Source organism: Lepidothrix coronata, unplaced genomic scaffold (assembly GCF_001604755.1).
Source record: "Lepidothrix coronata isolate B3197 unplaced genomic scaffold, Lepidothrix_coronata-1.0 Scaffold39, whole genome shotgun sequence".
Classification (NCBI taxonomy): domain Eukaryota; kingdom Metazoa; phylum Chordata; class Aves; order Passeriformes; family Pipridae; genus Lepidothrix; species Lepidothrix coronata.
In genome coordinates this window covers 222,671-242,031 of record NW_016690219.1, presented here as the reverse complement: position 1 = coordinate 242,031, position 19,361 = coordinate 222,671, and the positions used below count along the sequence as shown (strand labels likewise).

The 19,361-nt window shown below is 43.5% G+C and overlaps 1 protein-coding gene across 8 annotated transcripts in view; it reads left to right on the top strand.

The window, feature by feature from the left end:
* Positions 1–10,638: 10,638 nt before the first annotated feature.
* PUM2 (pumilio RNA binding family member 2) overlaps positions 10,639–19,361 on the top strand; it is a 71,765-nt gene continuing 63,042 nt past the window's right edge. For 2 of the 8 annotated variants that reach the window (XM_017813069.1, XM_017813066.1), the window contains exon 1: positions 10,639–10,726. The gene's annotated coding sequence lies outside the window, so the exon portion shown is untranslated. Of the gene's footprint in view, positions 10,727–10,909; positions 10,979–19,361 lie in introns of those variants that run through there. The other 6 variants (XM_017813062.1, XM_017813061.1, XM_017813064.1 and 3 more) reach the window with 4 other exon arrangements.

The window sequence follows — 19,361 nt, the reverse complement described above, 5'->3', positions numbered from 1 at the left end:
GTGCTTCTGTATAAGTAGAGATGCCTAACTGAAAACAGGGAGGAAATAAAGGCTAGGAAAGGGGAGCTCTGAACTATGTCTTGAGCCCAGAAGAAAAATTGGGGTAGAGAGAAAACACACCCCAGATGCACTGTGTGAAGACAAAGGAAAGAGAATTCATCGAGAGGTGTCTGCCCGGGGAAGGGGTGCCCCACATGTTTGACTCTAAGACTCCACATCCCCAGTGCGTCCTGGCTCTTCTCACATCTGAGCTTTGAAAGAGCACAGCTTTGGGCCTCCATCCCACTGGAGATGAGCTGGACCCACCAGCTTTGTTCATGTTGCACCCAGGGGCCAGCAGTACATGGTAGCCCCCAAAGGTGACAGGGCCCTTGACATGCCGTGTAGCAAAGAAGCTCTGGCTGGGATTTTAAAAATACCAATTTAAGCTGTAGCTAGCAAAAAAAGAAACAACAGCTTGGGCTACAGGGAGTAGGATGGTGGGGGGGAAATGACATTTCTGAGGATGCAGGACAGCCCTAGGCTCCACAACAAGAACCATCGCTAAAACAAAGCTTGTTTATACTTGGAGTAACTGCCTTCCCCTGTCATATTTTAACAGCACATCTGAGGTCGGGGATTGAGAGTGAATCTGAAAAGCAATAATTTACCATAAGCTGAGTTAGTGCTCCCTGTCTGGGTCTGCAGACAGCCTGAGCAGGAGGCTTCCCACTCTTGCTCAGTATATTCTGGTTCTGAAACTATTAAACTTTGAAAGATTTGCTTTTGGTTTACAGATATTCTGTATGAAAATGTATTTGGTATCCCATATGTTGCCAATCAGCTACTAGTGTTGTACTGCACATTCTCTGGGCTGCTCTACTGAGCTGGTCATAGGGCAGCAACAGTCCCACTCTTACATATTGTTTGGGTGTACTCTGCAATAAAAGAACGAGGAAGGAGTGTGTGTGTGTGGGCTCTGTACATTAGGGAGTGTTTTGACTATATAGAGCTCAAGGACAGTGATGGTAAGATTGAGTGCCCCCCAAGGATGAGGGGGAAGGCCAACAAGGCAGATATCGTGGTGTGAGTCTGTTATTGACCCCCCAGCCAGGCTGAAGAGGTGGATTAAGTATTCTACAAGCGGCTGCTTGATGTTTCACAATCATCATCCCTTGTTCTTGTGAGAAACTTTAACCTGCCAGATGTCTGCTGGAAACTCAACACAGCAGAGAGGAGGCAGTCTAAGAGATTCCTGGAGTGTGTGGAAGAGAACTTCCTGACACAGCTGGCCTTCTTACAGCTTGACCTGCTGCTTATAAACAGAGAAGGGCTGGTGGAAGTTGTGGTGGTCGAAGGCTCCAAAATTCTGTTTAATCACTGAAATAAATTCCTACATATATGAATAGATGTACAGTAATACCTTCACTAACACTAAATGGTTTTATTATTTTTAAAACAAATTTTTTCAACACACACTTCGGGCTTAACCTATAAATCTATATTCACTGTGTTAGGTAGCATTCTATTTGGCAAAACAAACACCTGAAGAAAAGTACAAAGATCAGTGTTTACAGAGCCATAGTGCTGTCTACTCTCTTATACGGATCTGAATCATGGATCATCTACCGTCACCACCTGCGTCTCCTAGAGCGCTTCCATCAACGCTGCCTCCATTCAATCCTAAACATCCACTGGTCAGATTATGTGACCAATACATCTGTTCTTGAACAAGCAGCAGTCAAAGTATTGAGGCCATGTTACTGAGAACACAGCTGCGCTGGGCAGGGCACGTCTCCAGGATGAAGGACCACCGCTTCCCTAAGATCTTGCTTTATGGTGAACTTGCCACTGGCTGCCACAAGAGAGGAGCCCCAAAGAGAAGATACAAGGACTCCCTGAAACAACATCTCAGCCTTGGCCATATTGATCAACATAACTGGTCTACTCTGGCCTCCAATCGGGATACCTGGAGACGCACCATGTATAACGCTGCTGATGCTTTTGAGAAAGCACGCAGGATCACTCTTGAGGAGAAAAGGCAACGCAGAAAGAATTGTGCCTTGCAGAACATACCACCTAAGGAGTCTTTCTGCTGTGCCTTTTGCAACTGGACATGCCTATCTTGTATTGGCCTTTTCAGCCATCAACGTGCTTGCAACAAACGTGGGTAGAGCCCTTCCCAAATCTTCGTTCGCAAAGCCCAGCCATGATGATGATGAGGTAGCATTCTATAATAAAATAGTCTCCTCTCTACAATTCTTGTCAGAAACATCATAATAACATTGACCCAAACCATTCCAGTTTTTCTGAGGTGAAAGTAACTGCAGGTACTAAACTCAATGCCTAAAAAATTTCACCAAAACTGATCCTTATTTTTAACAAAACTCTGGACCAGAAGTGACATTCAGGGCCCACAGAAGGCAGCTCCCGTGCCCAGCCTGGCCCACTGCTGCCCCAACAATGTCTTCCCACTGATACCCCAAAGACCAAAGGGCTGTTTGCCCACCTCATTTCTTCTTCTTAATCACAAAAGTGGAGGAAGTATCCAGCTTTGTTAGTCTGGCATAGCAGAGGACCTGCTCTACTACTATGGGACTAGGAAAAGCACATGAGGAACAATAGCCAGGAAGGAAAATAGGTTAGCGTTGCTTGCAGCAGCTCGTGAAAGTTTTGTGGGCTGCCTCTGCCTGTTTGCTTTCCCTGGGCCACAGTCGGGAGCGTGGGGTGGGGCTGGGTGGCTTATCCCTGCCCGGCACTGCTGCTGTCAACATGCACGGGGCAGATCACTCTTCCACGGCTCTTCCCCCACACAGCAGTGGGATGGGCTTCAGCACAGAGTCAGGGCCAGCGTGAGGACAAGCTTTGCCCCTGCATGCCCAAAACATTTTGTTTGTGGAGTAGCTGTAAGCTGTACAACAGGGTCTGGGCCATACTTACAGTTCTGTGAAGCTGATCTCCTCGGATAAGCTTAGCCAGGGACAAGGGGGCTCAGCCCGTCTCTGTGCCAGTTACTGCCTAGCTTCTCAAAGAAGTAGGATGAGGGATTAACTTTAACACTGTTTAATTATAATCTCAGACTTTGCCAAACATAAAGGAAAAATAATGTTTCCCTGGAGAAGTCAAATAAGTTATGACACTCTTTTACATCTCTGGCTGGTGCTTTATCAAGTTGCAACAAACATGTATTTTCCAGATAATGCTTCATCTTGCACAATTTTACCAATAGAAAAACTAACAATCTTAAGAAGAGAGTGATGTGTTGACGTTGTAATTACTCCCATCTGTATGCTTTGGTTAAAGCTATAAATAGATATGAATAAAAGGAAAGATGAAATGGATTACATCTTTTCTTGGCCTTCCAGCGGAAGTACATGTGGGAGATGGGGACCAGGTTTTAATTCCATTTGGTAAATTTTCATTTGGGATTATATGAAGAAAAGAACTGTGTTTAAAGGCTTCGAGGACTCTTTCTGGTCCTAGACCATAGCTCCCTAATTGCCCTTGTCAGTGATGCAGTCAGCATGATGTAACAAGGAGCACAGGAATGTAGAGGAATCACTCTGACGTAGCATTGTTCTCTTGGATGAAAATTTGATGCATCTACAGATGTTGTCTTCTAATTCTTAGCCCTTAGCCAAAATGAGTGGTAAGACACTCTTATTTAAACATACACACTTCCTGGTTTGCAATCCACTAACAGGACGTATTACAAGGGAAGAAGTTTTCCAGCTGAGCTGGATTTCCGTCTGGAGCCCACTCAAGCCAGTAGGCAAAACAAGCCAAAGACTGCAGGGTGTGGTCTTTTGCCTACTTTTCCTGTGCCAGGGAAATGGGAATTGATTATTCCCATTTGAAGAGCTAATCCCTGCTTCCCACTTGCAAAACTCTGCTCCCAGTGTCACAGAAACAGCAAAGGTATAGCTGGCTGTGTGGTGGTTTCCTCCCCCAGCAGCTCCTGCATTAAAATGAAGTGCTGCTCTTCCATCTTGCCCTGTCTTTTCCATTTTCTGCTCCAGATGCAGCCTCATCCTTGCCCCCCCACCAAGCACTGGGGATGCAAATGCACAAACGGCTGTTGAGCCCTGATAGCAGATTAGCTGAAGACAAGGGTCCTCCTGTACTGCAAGGGAGGGACAGCTGACTCACAAAAACAACTTGAATTTTGCAGTGTTTAAAAAGGCATTGTCTCATCTCAATGACTTTTTTGGTTTGTTCTGTGTTTGACTAACTGCACAGGAAGAGGGATGCATTGGAAACAGAAGAAATACTTTCGAAGTCTGTAAAACCTGCAGATATAATTAAAGGTAAGCCCACACAGGTATGAATATACTGCTGTTATTTGTGTAATACTTTATGCAATATGTGCTTAACATTGGCAAATACTTTTTAGTATTACAGTGCTCAACGACTTTGTTTATGTTCAGGAAGCAAACTGAGATTTCTTTTCCTCAGTCTGTCTCTGGCATTCTATATTCACTGGACCATGCCTTGTTTCTCTGAAGGCATGTTTGGCACAGAATAAGGTTTGGGTTTTCTGTGTGGAAATGAGGGCCAGTGAGTATGTCTTCATGCTATAAAGATGAGTCAGAACAGAGGTCTTAACTAGCTCTGAGCTAATACAGTCGTGATCCATTTTGGTATTTAAATGATGTGTCCAGTCATCTTGCTGCTTGTGGTTGGTCCCCTTTGCCACTGGGTAAGAACAGGAAATTTTGGGGAGCTTCAGATGCAGTTAAGATAGAATAAAAATTTATAGCCTAGTGATTACACCACAAGAGTAGAAATGACCACAGATGTCCAATGTTACCTAAACTAAGTCCACTTAATGTTGGGCTGCTTGTTCAGAGCTCTGTCAGAAGAACCTGCAGCAGCTGGAAGGATGATTATTTGATATAGCAAAAGGTAAAAGGTTGTTAATGAACCTAAGACATGAAATTCTATAAGTCAAAGTACTATTGCAGATCTTTCTTCTGGTTTATCCTCTGCACTATGGCTTCCCATTTTTGAAGATACAGAGAATTTCTAGTTCATGAAAGTTAAGTTGGTGAGACTTTATGTAAAAAAACTAAAACTTATGGATATGCTTTTAGGGTTCTTAGAATGTATTTCCCTGGGAGAGGAAAAAAGCATGCATTCTTCACACTCTTCCTTGTTCTGACATGACTGAACTATCTCATCCTAAGTAGGCAAAAAAAATTAATACTTTCTCTTATTGAGAGCTCTTGTGCTTGTTTCTGTTGCCTGGGATATTTCTTTGAACTTTTTTCCCTTTCTAAAAATTAGAGTGTTTACTCATTACTGCTTAATGTATTAAATGAGTGACAATTTATTTAATGCTCCTCTTTGAGGTTTCATTCTTTGTACTGAGTATCATATATGTTATTCAGCACTAAGAGCCACAGTCTGCTTTCAGCATGAAGCCTTCCTGGAACTTAATTCTCCACTTCTATTGAGACATGCAGGCTTTTACTTAAGATAAGCATTAATAGCTACTCTGTTTTGAACAAAGTGAACATGAATCTAAAAACCAGCCAGCATTATCTCTGGCTTTGCCACTCCACAGCTATTCACATTCAGGCACATGAAGTGATGCCATTAGTTACTCTTGTTGTGTTACAATGACCTGGGGACCAAAGCTGTCCTGCTGGTGAAACAAGTCTTCAGCTGACACCCGCCTGGCCATTCTAGCACAGACTTAGTAAAGCATTTCCACAGGAGACATTTCTTTCTTGGGACAAGTTCATGATGATCTGTGTTGCAGGGCTGCGCATTCCACTTGCTGACACCTCCTCCCATGCATTTCCTTTAAACCCCTTGCAGAATAGCTTCTTTGGAAAAGCTGATAATGTCTAAGGGAGCAATGACCATGTGTGTAACCAAAAGGCAAGTCTGCATTTTAGAACAGTAGTATAGAAATGAGTAATTCCAAAAATGAGATTAGTTACAAAATGTATGATAATTCTACTGTGAATTTTCTGTTGGTCCTAAACTGCTCTCATGTGCACAAGCTCACTATGTCACCCCTGTTGCTACCTAGTCCCTAAAAAACCCAGAATAGATGGTCTTCCTTGAAGAAACTTACAGTTGCACAGACAGATAGGGGGAAACAAATAGAAATACTACAATTTTGAGCAATAAAGCAGATTGGGACTTTCAGTGCACTGAGAGCCTGGCTATTATCAAATGGGTTTATGGGAATCATACTAAAGGAATGGCTTTTTGTACCAGTTTTGTCTTAAATGGGACATTTTTAAGGATGCTAACTAACTCAGAATTCTTCCCACATGTGGGATAAAAAAGCTTAAAATGTGTAGTTTTAAACATTAAATGGATGCAGTTGCATAACATGGGTCAAATGTTTCTGTATCAGAAGAGAGGGCTGAGACAGGAATAAGCTGTGAAGATTGAGGGAATTCAGACAACAGTACCAATATAACGAGATGCAGCAGGATCTGAGTTAACGAACATGCTACATGGTCAAAAGCAACAGAAGATCAGCCCTGAGGTAGCACAGTGAATGGCTGTGGCAGGGAAAGGCTGTGTTTGTGAAGCAATAGTGGGGCACTGTGAAAGTGGTAGGTAGGTAGTTAACTGCTTCTGTTACTTCAGAGAACTGAGGGGTTCACACATTTATGATTGCTCCTCTTAAGCCGAAGGATGACAGCTAGACTGGGGCTTAGACTGGGAGTAGTTAGACTTGGGAGGATCATTAAATCCCTTCCAACCCAAACCATTCTATGCTTCTATGACTTGAAGGCCAACAAGGCCATTAAGCAGAAGATCTGAGACAAAGATGGTGAATTCTTCCTGGCAGAACAGCCCAGCTGCAGCAGAGGGCAGCCTAAGTAGGCTGCTGATTTTGGGGACTCTCTCCAAGGAAGTCAGACCTGTGAATCTTGAGCAAAGGAATCAAATCTGGGTGCTCTCCAGTCGTAGGAGTGAAGGGTGTTGCACACTTTGTTTTAAAAGAGTGCAAGCTTTTGTAGGGACCTGCGTCTTTTGTGAATATGATTGGAGAAGGTCTACCACATCTTGTTTCATTTTCATGGAGGAATACTTTTCAATATTTTCAGTTAATACACGTTAATTATTTGATGCCCAGCTAGATCTAACAGCGCTGTCTGTCAAAACTGCTGGGGAACATGAATGTCGTGGCATAGCAGGATAAATTCTGTTCATGTACAGAGTTTTAGGTCTGCAGTTCATGGCTTTAGAAAATGTAGACTTCTTCAGGATTAGCTGCTAGCTGAGTGGGGATGGTTAGGGCTGCAGCTTTCAGTTTCTGTGACTGCTCCTCAGTTAAGTACCTTACCCAAGGTCTCAGAGGAAGACTGTGAAGGAAGGCAAAAGCATCCAGACTTTCTGTATCCTTGGCTACTTTTTAAAACTGTAGACTGTGTATTTGTTTAGTATTTTTCATTGAAGATGTTTATTCACAGGAAAAACAAAGCATAACTGTGTTAATGGAGTTTATTTAAAACTTGCGAAGTGTAAGCAGAGCCCAGTCAGCTGTTAACACCTCCTTAAAAAAAGGAATAGCTAGGAGAAGGATTTTGTAATGGAGTGATACCAACTAAAACTATCTAAACTATTAAGTACTTTCAAAGTTTCCACTCAGAACAAAGGTAAGACAGAAAGATTTTTCTTGAACTATTTTAGTGTGAGCCAAAAACTTTAGTGCCATTATTAAATAGTGAGGTGTGTGGTGGCGGAATTTTTTTTTGTTTTAATTTTTTTTGAAGAATACTTTAGAAAATATCTAACTAACTGTATTTATCAGTTAGTGCAATCCCAAACTGATTGCACTTAAACATTTTTCTGGTTCATGATCAGATTGGGTTTTTCAGTAGTGAGAAGCAGACTGGTGTAGAAGTTGCTCAAGTTTATGATCACAGAATCACAGAATATTCTGAGTTGGAAGGGATCCACAAGGATCATCGAGTCCAGCTCTTAAGTGAATGGCCCATACAGCGATCAAACCCCTGATCCTGGCATTATTAGCCCCATGCTCTAACCAACTGAGCTAATTATGCTTATCAAATGCATGTTGAGTTCTTCCTGAACACTTGATGCTTTATACAAACACTGATTAGAATTATTGAGGGCAAATACGGTCCCCAGAAGGGTCAGAGCTGGAGAGATGGTGTAATATAGACCAGCTGCTGTAAGTGTTCAGGATGCCAAGAGCTTAACAGGGTTTCCTTCAGTCCCAGCTGGTCTGCATGAAGGGAAGAGCTGGTTTGGAGGCTGTGACTTAGAGACTTTCCCTTCTCTGTAAGCAAAGGAATTGGCTTTTCAGCCCTGCAGCCCCTCTGGAGACAGCCCTAAGGCAGCAGTGGGATAAGACACTGGGGATCAAGCAAGCAGCAGCTGGGTATTTGGCTGAAATCTGGGTGTTTAGCTGACTAATATTAGGCTGAACAAATCATTTCTTGCAGAAATGTTTCTATCTTTATCGGGAGCTGGGAACTTTCATGTTTTTAACCGTGTCTATAAATACTGAAAACAGTGAGGATTTTCTCCTTTGAGACATCTCTATTTTTAAGAACACAGTTGGCAGTTACAGACATATCATCTCCACAACTGCTGTGCCAGCAGTAGCACCAGTACAGGTGCTATTCCTGCACCTCGGCTCTCCCGTTCTCACCCTGCTGTACCCAGGACTCACTGTCTGCCTGACTCCTGTCTGCCTACAGAACAAGGGGTTGGCAGCACTGAGCTGTGCAGTGGCCACAGGACTGAGAGCCTGGTTTTGTCTGAAGATTTGAGCTGTGGATAGCATCTGTGTGCTATTTCCTGCAATGGAGCACTCTAACCAGGCTCTTGAAGAAATGGTAAAAAGGCAAAATAGGGGATTTTCTTGTGAAACATGTATTTTAAAATGTTGCTGACATGTAGAGATCCTTCTAATTTTAGGGGCTGATGAATAAGCAGAATTTATGTTCACATTGAGTGAGGTTATCAAGACCCATGCTGGCAGTGTTTACCAGCACCAGAACTGTATTTACTAGCAGCATCGCTCAGCTGTACTAGTGGTCCCATCTTTAACTTTCTTTAGGAAAGGGAATAATTGACTCTTTGCCCAAAATCACTACTCAGTAACTATTGGCACTGCAGTTAATTTACAGCTATGGGGATGCATTTCTGTTTATTGTACCAACACAGTAACACACACACACACAACCCCCCTCTGTGGGTGGTGCTGGGCACAGGGCTCTCAGGACCCCTCAACCAAGCCTCTCCTCCCCTTTGCCTCCCAGCCTCAGGCCCTTGGGCAGGCTCTGCCTTCCACTGCCACCCCTCCCCAAAGGCCTAAAATCAGAGAATCACAGAATTGTTAGGGTTAGAAGGGACCTCTGGAGATCCCTAGTCCAACCCCTCTGCCAAGGCATGGTCACCTAGAGTAGGTGACACAGGGAGGTGTCCAGGTGGGTTTAGAATGTCTCCAGAGAGAGAGACTCCAAGCCCTCCCAGGGCAGCCTGTTCCAGTGCTCTGCCATGCTCAGCATAAAGAAGTTCTTCCTCATGTTGAGGTGAAGTTTCTTGTGTTTTTGTTTACGGCCATTGCTCCTCATCATGTTGCTGGGCACCACTGAAAAGAGTCTGGCACCATTCTGGGACTTCAGCCTGGAGAAGACTGAGGGAGGAGACTTCACTGTGGTCTTCAACATCCTCATGAGGTGAAGCTGGGGACACACACACACACACATCTTCATACAGATCTCTTCACTCTCGTGATCAGTGACAGGATTTGAGGCAAAGGCATGAAGCTGAGTCAGGGGAGTTTTAGGTTGGATATCAGGAAAAGGATTTTCACCCAGAAGGTGGCTGAGCACTGGAGGAGGCTCCCCAAGGAAGTGGTCACAGCACCAGGCCTGCCAGAGTTCAGGAAGCATTTGGGCAATGCTCTAAAGGCACCTGGTGTGATTCTTGCAGTGTCCTGAGCAGGGCCAGGAGTTGGACTCAATGATACTGATGGGTCCTTCCAACTCAGCATATTCTGTGATTCTCTGATCATCTTGGCACCTGCCTTTGACATTATTTATATGCATTAACGAGATCCCCTCTCCGTTTCCTGCTCTCTAGACAGAAAAGGCCCAGCTTCCGCAGTGTCTCCTCATAAGACAGATGCTTCAATCCCCTCATCGTCTTTGCGACCTCCGCTGGACCCTCTCCAGTAAGTCCTTGTCTTTCTTGTACTGAGGAGCCCAGAACTGTAAGTACAGTAAGTGAAAGTGAGAAGAAACACACAGACAAACACCAAGCCCCGTTTTGCCCCGTTTTGTGCGGCGGGAGGAACAGGGAACAGGCACACGGACACAAACAAGAACACCCCCTTCCCGCGGCGCCCGCGCTGAGGGGCGGCGCGCGGCGCATGCGCGGCGGAAGGGGCCGGGGGCCGCCGCCTCCTCCCTCCGCCTCCCCGCGGGCCGGGCCGGGCGCGCAGGCGCAGCGGGGCCGGGGCGGGCAGGGGCGGCGGGGCCGAGCGGCGGCGGCGGCGGCCGGGGGGGAGCGGCCGGGGAGGTGCTGCCGCGCTCTCGCTGTCCCTGACCCTCCGCGCCATGTTGTTGTGAGCCCCGGGCGGGCGGGAGGGCAGGCAGGAAGGAAGGAGCGGCGCCCGGAGGGAGCGGCAGGAGGAGGAGAAGGAGGAGGAGGAGGAGGAGGAGGAGGAGGAGGAAAGGGCCGGCGGGCGGGCAGGGGTGTCCCAGCGGCCGCTCCGGCTCCATCGCCGCCAGCCCAGCCCGTGAGTACCCCGGGGGGAGGCCGGCGCCGCGCTGGAGAGGCCGCGGGCGGAGCGGGCGGGCGGGCCCCCCTTCCTCCAGCCCCCTTTTGTCTGCGGGCTCGGCTGCGCGCCGAGGGAGGGGAGAGGGAGGGGAGGAGGAGGAGGAGGAGGAGGAGGAGGAGGGAGGGGGCCATGTTGTGGCAGGTCACCGGGCGGCGCGGGGCCTGCGCGGCGGCCTCGCCGCCTTTGTGTCCGCCCGGGAGCGGCGCCGAGGTGGGGACGGAGCGGGCGCCGTGAGGGGCGGCGGGGAGGGAGGGGCGGCATTGTGCGCTCCGAGGGGCCCGGGAGTAGCCGCTCCCGGCCGGGGGGCTGTGCGGGGCCGGGTCGGTGCCCGGCAGAGCCCCGGGGGCCCGGGGCAGGCGGGGGCGGACACCGCGCCGGGGCTACAAAGGGCTCCGGCGCAGGGAGAGCGGGACCGGGGGCGGCGCTCGGACCCCACGGGCCATGGCGGGGCTGGGATCGCACGGGCTTTGTTCGAGCGGGCGAAAAACTTATGTTATATTTTTTTGGTGCTCTCAAGGATAATAACCGCTTCCTCAGAGCACAGCGAGGAGGCCAAACGCTTTTGGTAGCTGGTAGCACACAATGAAGCCGGTGGGGTTTGGTTCTGCTTCAAACGTGCCTGCGCAGAACCACAATAACAAAAAGTTGAGGAAAATGCTCCCTGCCCTGAGTGGATCGTGCGTGCAGCGAGCAGTTTGGGGGTTAATCTCCTTGGCATTCGTTGTGCAAAGATTATTTTTTTTGTCATTGTTTTCTTTCGTACATTTCATAAGGTCAGGCTCTGTTTCCTTGAGAGAAAATTAATATACACGGGACGGTTTATATTCTTCTGGCTTACAGGTTGTAGCAAGATGGCTTAACACCAAAATGTGCAGCGTGTTTGAGATGTGATAAAGAGGCTTTTATCAGCTGAGTTTGGGATGCTTTTTTTCCCTGAGGTGTCTATGAACAGTGAGAATCGGTAAAAGTTCTTGTATCGCCTGATAGTCACATGCCGTATGTTAACAAAATACTTTGAGGTTTATTTTACTTTCTCTTTGTTGTGTCTCAGCTGAGAGGTGAGGCCTTCTTACTTGCAATGAGTTGATGGTATAGTTCTTCACGTATGTAGGATATGAATGCATTTGAAATATAATTACTATGCCGTGTTACCATTTTTACATTTAAAGCGTAGTATTTTGTTATATTTTAGTATTTTGTTATATTTAGTCATTTCTGTATTTAAAAACAGATGTTAACAACAGTTGCAGTTTTTTAGAAGCTGAGGGAAATATTGCCTCCCTTTTTCTGCTCCACAACTGTGTCAACGCGAATATAAATATGCTAGGGAGGTGGGAGAAGGAAACTTGAATAAAAAGGGAAATGCTAATTTAGTGGTGGTGTAGTTTGGGTTATATGTGTGGAAATGACACCAAATCACCTGACAGTTTCCTGAAGTGTTCAGGGAGTTGAAAATTTGGAATGTGTCCCAGCAGAATGGTTAGTAGGCAAATGCATGTGAGAAACTGCTTGATAATGCACATTCTGCAGTTTATTATGTGGATGCTGCACGTAGGAAAGTCCATCTTATTTGAATAGTATTTTTTCTGCATTAATGAGAATGGCTCTTTTTCTTCCCTATAGTATCATCCTGTAGTACCGAATCTTTTTCTTCTGTGTTGTGGATATTGGCACAGTGCTGAGGCAATTGTGATGTCTCTGGTATCGTGATTGAGCCAATAGTGCAGGCAGTTGGCTGAGAGCTGGGCTCGCCTGTTTTTTATGAGAAGATTCCTCTTGTTATGACAGTATATATTAGATCTTACACTGGACTGTAGAGCACATTGAAGGCTTTATGTAGCTGTTTTCCTTGGGTGTTTCTCTGCAGTGTTCTCAGTGGGCCAGATGTTGCAGATGTTTGGGGCAAGTATGTTAACAGGACATGAGCTTGTTGAACATTGTGAATTAGAGCTGACTTTTCAACAGCACTTTTAGATATTACCCCCTCCCCTTGATTTAGCGATATGTGAGTGTGAACTGAATAATCAGCATTTGCAAAAGCATTCTCCTTGATAACTTCCTTTTTTTTTTTTTTTGCACAATGGTTTCTAAAACCGCAGAGTTATTAAACCAGGTTTTTATATGAAGGCAAGTAATCCAGTAGATGGTTTGAATTCTTTCTTGTATGTCTTCCTGCTTCTTTTTGAATGTGGAACTATATAAAAATTAACTGTTTATTGCCCTAAAAAGAAACCTAAATTCTCTTGAGTGTTAAATTCTTTCTGTGTTGGGAGTCTCTGTGAAACAAGTATCAATACATTGTATTTTCTTTAAAAAAAGTTTCTGATAGAAAGTCTACAAAGGAACATAAGACTGTTCAGTAGACATGCCTTATAAGTATTTCTAGTAGTGTGTATCATATATGTAGGTATGGGAGAGTTATCAATCTTCTTTCTCTTCAAAAAATTTAGCTAAAAATGCTTGCCTCGTTAAATGTGAATTTCCCCACCCATAACATAGCTGTTGTCTTCATTATTCCACACAATGCAACCATTCCAGTGTTGTCACAAAGCCAGTGCCCAGGCTTTTGTCTCAGAAATGGGCCAAGAAGTCTTTAGTTTAAAAGCTGGTTCTCTCCTATAACAAATAATACTGGTTGTGTAGTGCTGCTAATAGTGAAGTTGGAGGCACTTCACAGTCATATAGCAGAAAAGCATTTTAAATTACATCAAAACATATAAAGGGGTTCAGTTCTAGCTGCTTCAGTGTCATTTCAAACAAGTTGTATAAAATTTCTTTTATAGCAACGGCTTGCACGCCGAAAATTTATAGCAAGATTTAGTTTGGATCTCACTCAGAATACCTGCTGTGGCTTTTAGAATAGTAGACAAGAACTGGTATGTGAAATGTTTGGTTTACAAATAAAGACCAGATGTCATCCCTAGCAATATCTCTAAAGATTATATTTCATTATTGCTTAACAGATTTTTTTTTTCCTAACCATGGCTATTTAAGAGCAGTTGTATATATGTAGAAGAAATATGTCTGAGGAGGTTACGACAACCATCTTGGAAGTTGAGAAAGAAATGCAAACTCTGAAATGTAGCAACAACATCTCTGTAATAATCCACATTTGACTTATTTGCCAGCTGCTCTGCATATGCATCTATTTGCACTAAACTTGAGCAGTGATATGATCCTCTGTCCTCTGCTGGCTGTGCTAAATAGCACATCTACAGCCTTTCTAAAAGGCTTATTTGTTTGCAACAAATATTTGTGTACATTGGACTAAGTAATATTTTGGGTACATTTCGTAATTTTGATTATTTTCGATTTTAATTTTTCATACAATTCCAAGATAGGTTCCCTCTGCTTCATCAGTGTTATTAAAGTTACAGGTAATAGGTCTGATTGTCTGTCTTTCCATATAAAGCTCTCAACATGTAAATCCTAATGGAAATGAGAGTTGTGTCAGACCTATGTTCATAACTTCGCTCTTAGATTTCATCCATGTTATTTTGAGGAAGAATTTGGGGTGATGTATTGAACCAGTCAGACACATTTTGTATGGCTGATATGAATTTTCACATAGAATTTGTTCACAAATCCCTTTAAAGGGGAAGTGAGTTTTTAAAAGCTGGATTGAATTCTGTAACTCAACGTGTGTGTATTGATTGAATACAAAGCTAGACTTGCTGGAGATGACTTTGTGCAGTTGAGCTAAAAATAAGGAGTCTGTCTGCCTTGACTCATATTTTTCAAGTATCTTTTGTTTATCTCCTTTATGATATATATTGCTTAAACTTGAGTTTTGAGCATGGTACGGTGGTGAGTTAGTCACTTCTAAAGAAGTTGCAGAACTGATGTTAGTAGGGTATTTCATCATCATCATGGTTACTGAAGCAAATATTTACTGTAGCGGTACTGATAAGACAAAGTAGCTTTAGATCTTATGTGTTACAAATCCAAGATTATTCAAGATTATTTAAAAAAAGTACTTATACCATATAACTGTCTATATATTATATATTTCCCTAAAGATGGGACATTCAGTAGTCTGTAAGACTCGGTGAAAAAGGTAGAATTGTGTAGAGGGATTAAAGGACTGTGGTTTCTCTTGTCTATATTTCAGACCTAAGTGTTGTAGTCTGATTAAATACCTTTCCACATATTTACATTTTATTTGGACTTGACACTTTTGTTTAGCATGAAAAGTGAGACATTTCTTGGACTTGAATTTTTTTTTCCTCCTCAGAAAATACTAAGGTGAGATTGTAGGTGGTAGTTTATGGCTTATATTTGTCCACTTACATACTAAAAGGACATACTAAAAGTAACACCAGTTATGGTAGATTAAGAATGTGTGGAGATCATTAAGTGTGTGTTCAGGCAGGGGCAGGTATTTTTTCCTGCAGAGGATTTTGTCCATACCAGAGATTTTTGCTGTTGACATTTATACTTGTTTTAAGCCATGACTTAAATGCTTCACAAGATGACAAACTTAATTTTAAATCTGAGCCAGAAATCTTTATTTTGTGAAGACCCCTACTCTTGTGGGTTTTAGAGACTTTTAATGTTGATTACTGTGTTAGAATCTTACATAGCTTAACACATTTGAAAGAAAAACTGAGGCTGGCTTGGAAGAGTGAGATGTAGTTCAGATAGAGAAGTTAGTTTTCTGTGCTACTTTGTTGCATAGTCTACTAATTATAGAATCAGACATAGTAGTGTGAGAGAATTGGTGGTTTTACACATCATGCTGAGTAATAATGTAAAAAACTGCTGCCATTATGATCGAACATTGCATTTTAATTTTTTTTTTTAAGCAAGGAAATATCTGGGCAAGAATTTATAATATATGGAGCTCTACCATTTTAATACATTGTCTTGTAAAAAAACTCTGGTATTTTCTTTTAGACACCTAGTTTGGCAGTGGTATGTATAATTTAAAGTTTAAATCAATAAATATATTTGGTGATGAATATTGTTCTTATATTGCTTGGACTTCTTTTTTCCCCCATACTAATTGTAAGAGCTGCATATTTAAACATATGTGGGAAAGTCTTTTATGTTGAGAAGAGTTTTTCTTCTTAGGTTTTTGTGTGGAATGAGCATTCCATGTGTCCTCCTAGGCATGAATGAAGTGTCCTGGCAGGAGATCAGAGGAATGATGCATGTGAACATTGGTCAGGAAGCCAATGGGGTTAGAGCAGGGAACAGTAGTTGCAGTAACTGGAACAGGCTGGAACAGTAGTTGCAGTAACATCAGGGCCCAATTCAGGTGGAAACACTCCTCACACCATCCCTGCAGTTGTGGTGTCAGTTGCTTCCAGTATCCAGGTATCCCTCCGTGGGCGTTCCCAGGATGATGGCACAGCAGAGGGCAGCTGTGTGGGGCAAACACCACTGGCCCGCAGGAGATGGCATTCATATAGGTCATGCAGTGGGGCGTTGCTTTGTTTTTCTTTGGAACAGTTGCTGTGTTTTGTGTCAAATTCACATCTTTAGGAACAGCATGTGTGAATTAAGCTGCCTTTTCAAGGCTGTAATAATCTAAACTGTAAAACTTGCAGTTAATTTTGTTAAAGCAGTTATAAATGAAACTGCATGAAATAATTTTGAAATGTTCTGTTGGAACTGTTCATTTAACTTATATTTCTGTGAGTACCTGTTTTTTATCAGAATACAATTAAATCATTAGTTTTGAATTTATGGAAAGCAATTGGTTCAGTTTGAAAAGCCACTTGCTCCTGGTCAGCTTTATGAGAAGTGATATGCATTTAGCACTGAGTCTTACTTGTTATACTTGCAGATAGAAACATTTTATTCAGGTGAAACAGTAGAAGTGTAGATCAAAATGTAACTTTCTCCTTTTGCAGATCGTAACCTAGAAGAAAAAGAAAATCTAGTTTTAAGCTTTTTGCCCCCAGATGTTTGATACAGCTTCCCAAGTTTCCTTTGAAAGCTTCATTCTGTTTGTCAGATGGGAATGGCATTTCCCCAAGGACTCCTGTACTATGCCACAATTAAGTCCACAAGGGACTTTTTTGCACCTTCCCAAGCCCAAGAATTTTAGTACTGTGTTCAAAAAATGTAGCAAATGTAGGAGCAAAGGTAAATAAACAAAATTTGCTGTCTTTAAAAGTGGGAATGCCTGTTGTCTGTTTTTTTCTTCACCCGTTCTTTCTCAATTTTAATTTCTTTTGGCACTTTGTTTCTGGCTTTACTCGTCTACTGTTTTCTCCCTCTTATATAGGCCTACATAGCAAAAGAAAAAACCTTTTCCCCTGACATCCTGCTTTATGCTCTATTGCATTCTTTATTACTTATACAGAAACCATAAAGCAGTTTTGTAAATCTAGGATTTTACAGTATTCTGCTTGTCCACATGGATACAATTCCTGAGAATGGAAATGGGTTTTTCCTTGATAGCGTTCAGTCTGTTGCACAGGTAATGGTGATGATTTTCACTAGCATTTCCCAAGGCTGATATGTTGTATAGATAAAATTATTCACAGGTGGGTAGGTGCTGAATAACAGTTGCATCTCTCTTCTGCCACCTGCTTTCCATCCCCAGCACTCAGAGCCATGCCTTAATAAGCACCTTTGTTTAATTCAGTTAGGTCCATCAAAATATTTTTGGATTCCTCCCACAGGTAAATGTCATGAACCTCATATGTGTTTTCTGGTAACTGGAATGGGGGATGCAGAAGAACCAGTCTTAATTTTTTAAGTCCTTCAGTGGTTTTGCACATTATGAAGATTTAGTGAAGGGGAAGCTACTCTTACTTTGCTGTGTATTATCCATGTGAAAATAGCAGTTGCCAACTTAATGTAATCACTACCACTGTTGTGCCACTTTTCACTGCTCTTCCTTAGCAATATGAACTAGCAGAAATCAAGGACATATCAGGGGACTTCTCTTTAAGTTCTTTGATTTGAGCTGTGTACCAGTGGGTTTTTTTGGATTTAGTTAAAATGGAAGTTATTCTTTTGGGGTTTTTTGTCGGTTTGTTGGTTTTTTTTAAGAACATACAACTCTGGAGTTAGAAGTACTAAAGGAATGTGTTTTCTAAAATCTATATTTATGCAAACAGTGGAGGGAGGTAAACTGTGATTGTGCTCCGTGTCTATTACACAGACTGTGTAGGTTAATATATTAAAGACAAATTTTTTATGCGTTTAGAGAAAAAATGGAAAGAAAACTAATAGGAGCAAGCTTAGTAGATGAATATCTTGTAATGGCTGATTTTCACAGAATCGCAGAATGGTTTTTGGGTTGGTAGGGACCTTAAAGATCATCCAGTTCCAACCCCCCTTACCATGGGCTGGGACACCATCCGTTAGACTAAGTTGCTCAAAGCCCCGTCCAGCCTGGCCTTGAACACTTCCAAGGATGGGGCTGTGAGACCCTGGATGGTTATATTAGTTATTGGCTCGGACCAACTCGAGTGTGTGTGTGAGGAGGGAGGGGGGAAGGGGTAGATCAAATTTCACGAAGGTGAGGTGATGTCCTGCCCATACTCCAGGCCCTTGAAGCCTCCTCGGTCAGTCCTGGAGCAGCTCTCAGTCGCTGGAACTTCAGAGCACTGCCCACACCGTACCTTGGAGCCCCTGACCCAGCCCCACAACAGCTGTCACACGGGAGCACTGCCCACACCACACGGCACCCTGGAGCTACTAAACCAGTCTCAGAATGTCTGACACTCCTGAGGTCCTGCCTGGGGATTGGGGGTGTGGCCACAGGGGGGCCAAAGCAAATAAAAGCGGTGCTCTCCATGTTGTTCAGGCCCTGCCACCTGGACATGTGGAAGCTGGACTTGCACAGGACTCTGGGTGGTAGCTATAAGTCTCTTCTTTTCTCTTTCTTTCTTTACTTCTCCTAATCTCCTTTCTAATATTTTGAGTAACTTAAAACTGAATGGGTTGGATTTTACTGAGTTGTATGGGTAGCATGTGCTAAGTCAATGCCTTGTGGAATGCTTTACTTTAGTTGATTGTTGCCCTTTAAATTTTTGACAAGTTCCCTTATTTTCTAAAGTTTCCTAGTAGAAGTATCTCCTGAGAAAACGTGTGCAGCATTTCTCCCTTGTGCTCTCTCTTAAGGTATGAAAAGAAGTGAAGGCCCTTTTGAAAAAGATTTGGTGGGTGAATTTTTGGAGCCTTGTATATTTTTAAAGTAAAACCCTTCAGTGAGCTCATAGGTCTGAGCCTGGAGTCTTACAGTGGCATCCACAACTTCTCTAGGCAACCTGTTCCAGTGCCTCACCACCCTCACAGTAAAGAATTTCTTCCTAATACTTAGTATAAAGCTGCCCTCTGTCAGTATAAAACCATGCTCCCTTGTCCTGTCCCTCCATGCCCTTGTAAGTAGTCCCTCTCCAGCTCTCTTGTAACCCCTTTAGGTACTGGAAGATGCTATAAGGTCTTCTGGGTTCCTTCTCTTCTCCAGGCTGAACAACCCCAGCTCTCCACCAAAATCCCAAGACTTTCTCCCGAGTACTGTGCTTGATACAGTCCTCCAGGTTGGAATAGTCCACTGGAAGTCATTGGCCCAACCCCCCTGCTCAAACAGGACTACCAGAGCCCAGATTGCTAGATAGAGATGTATATA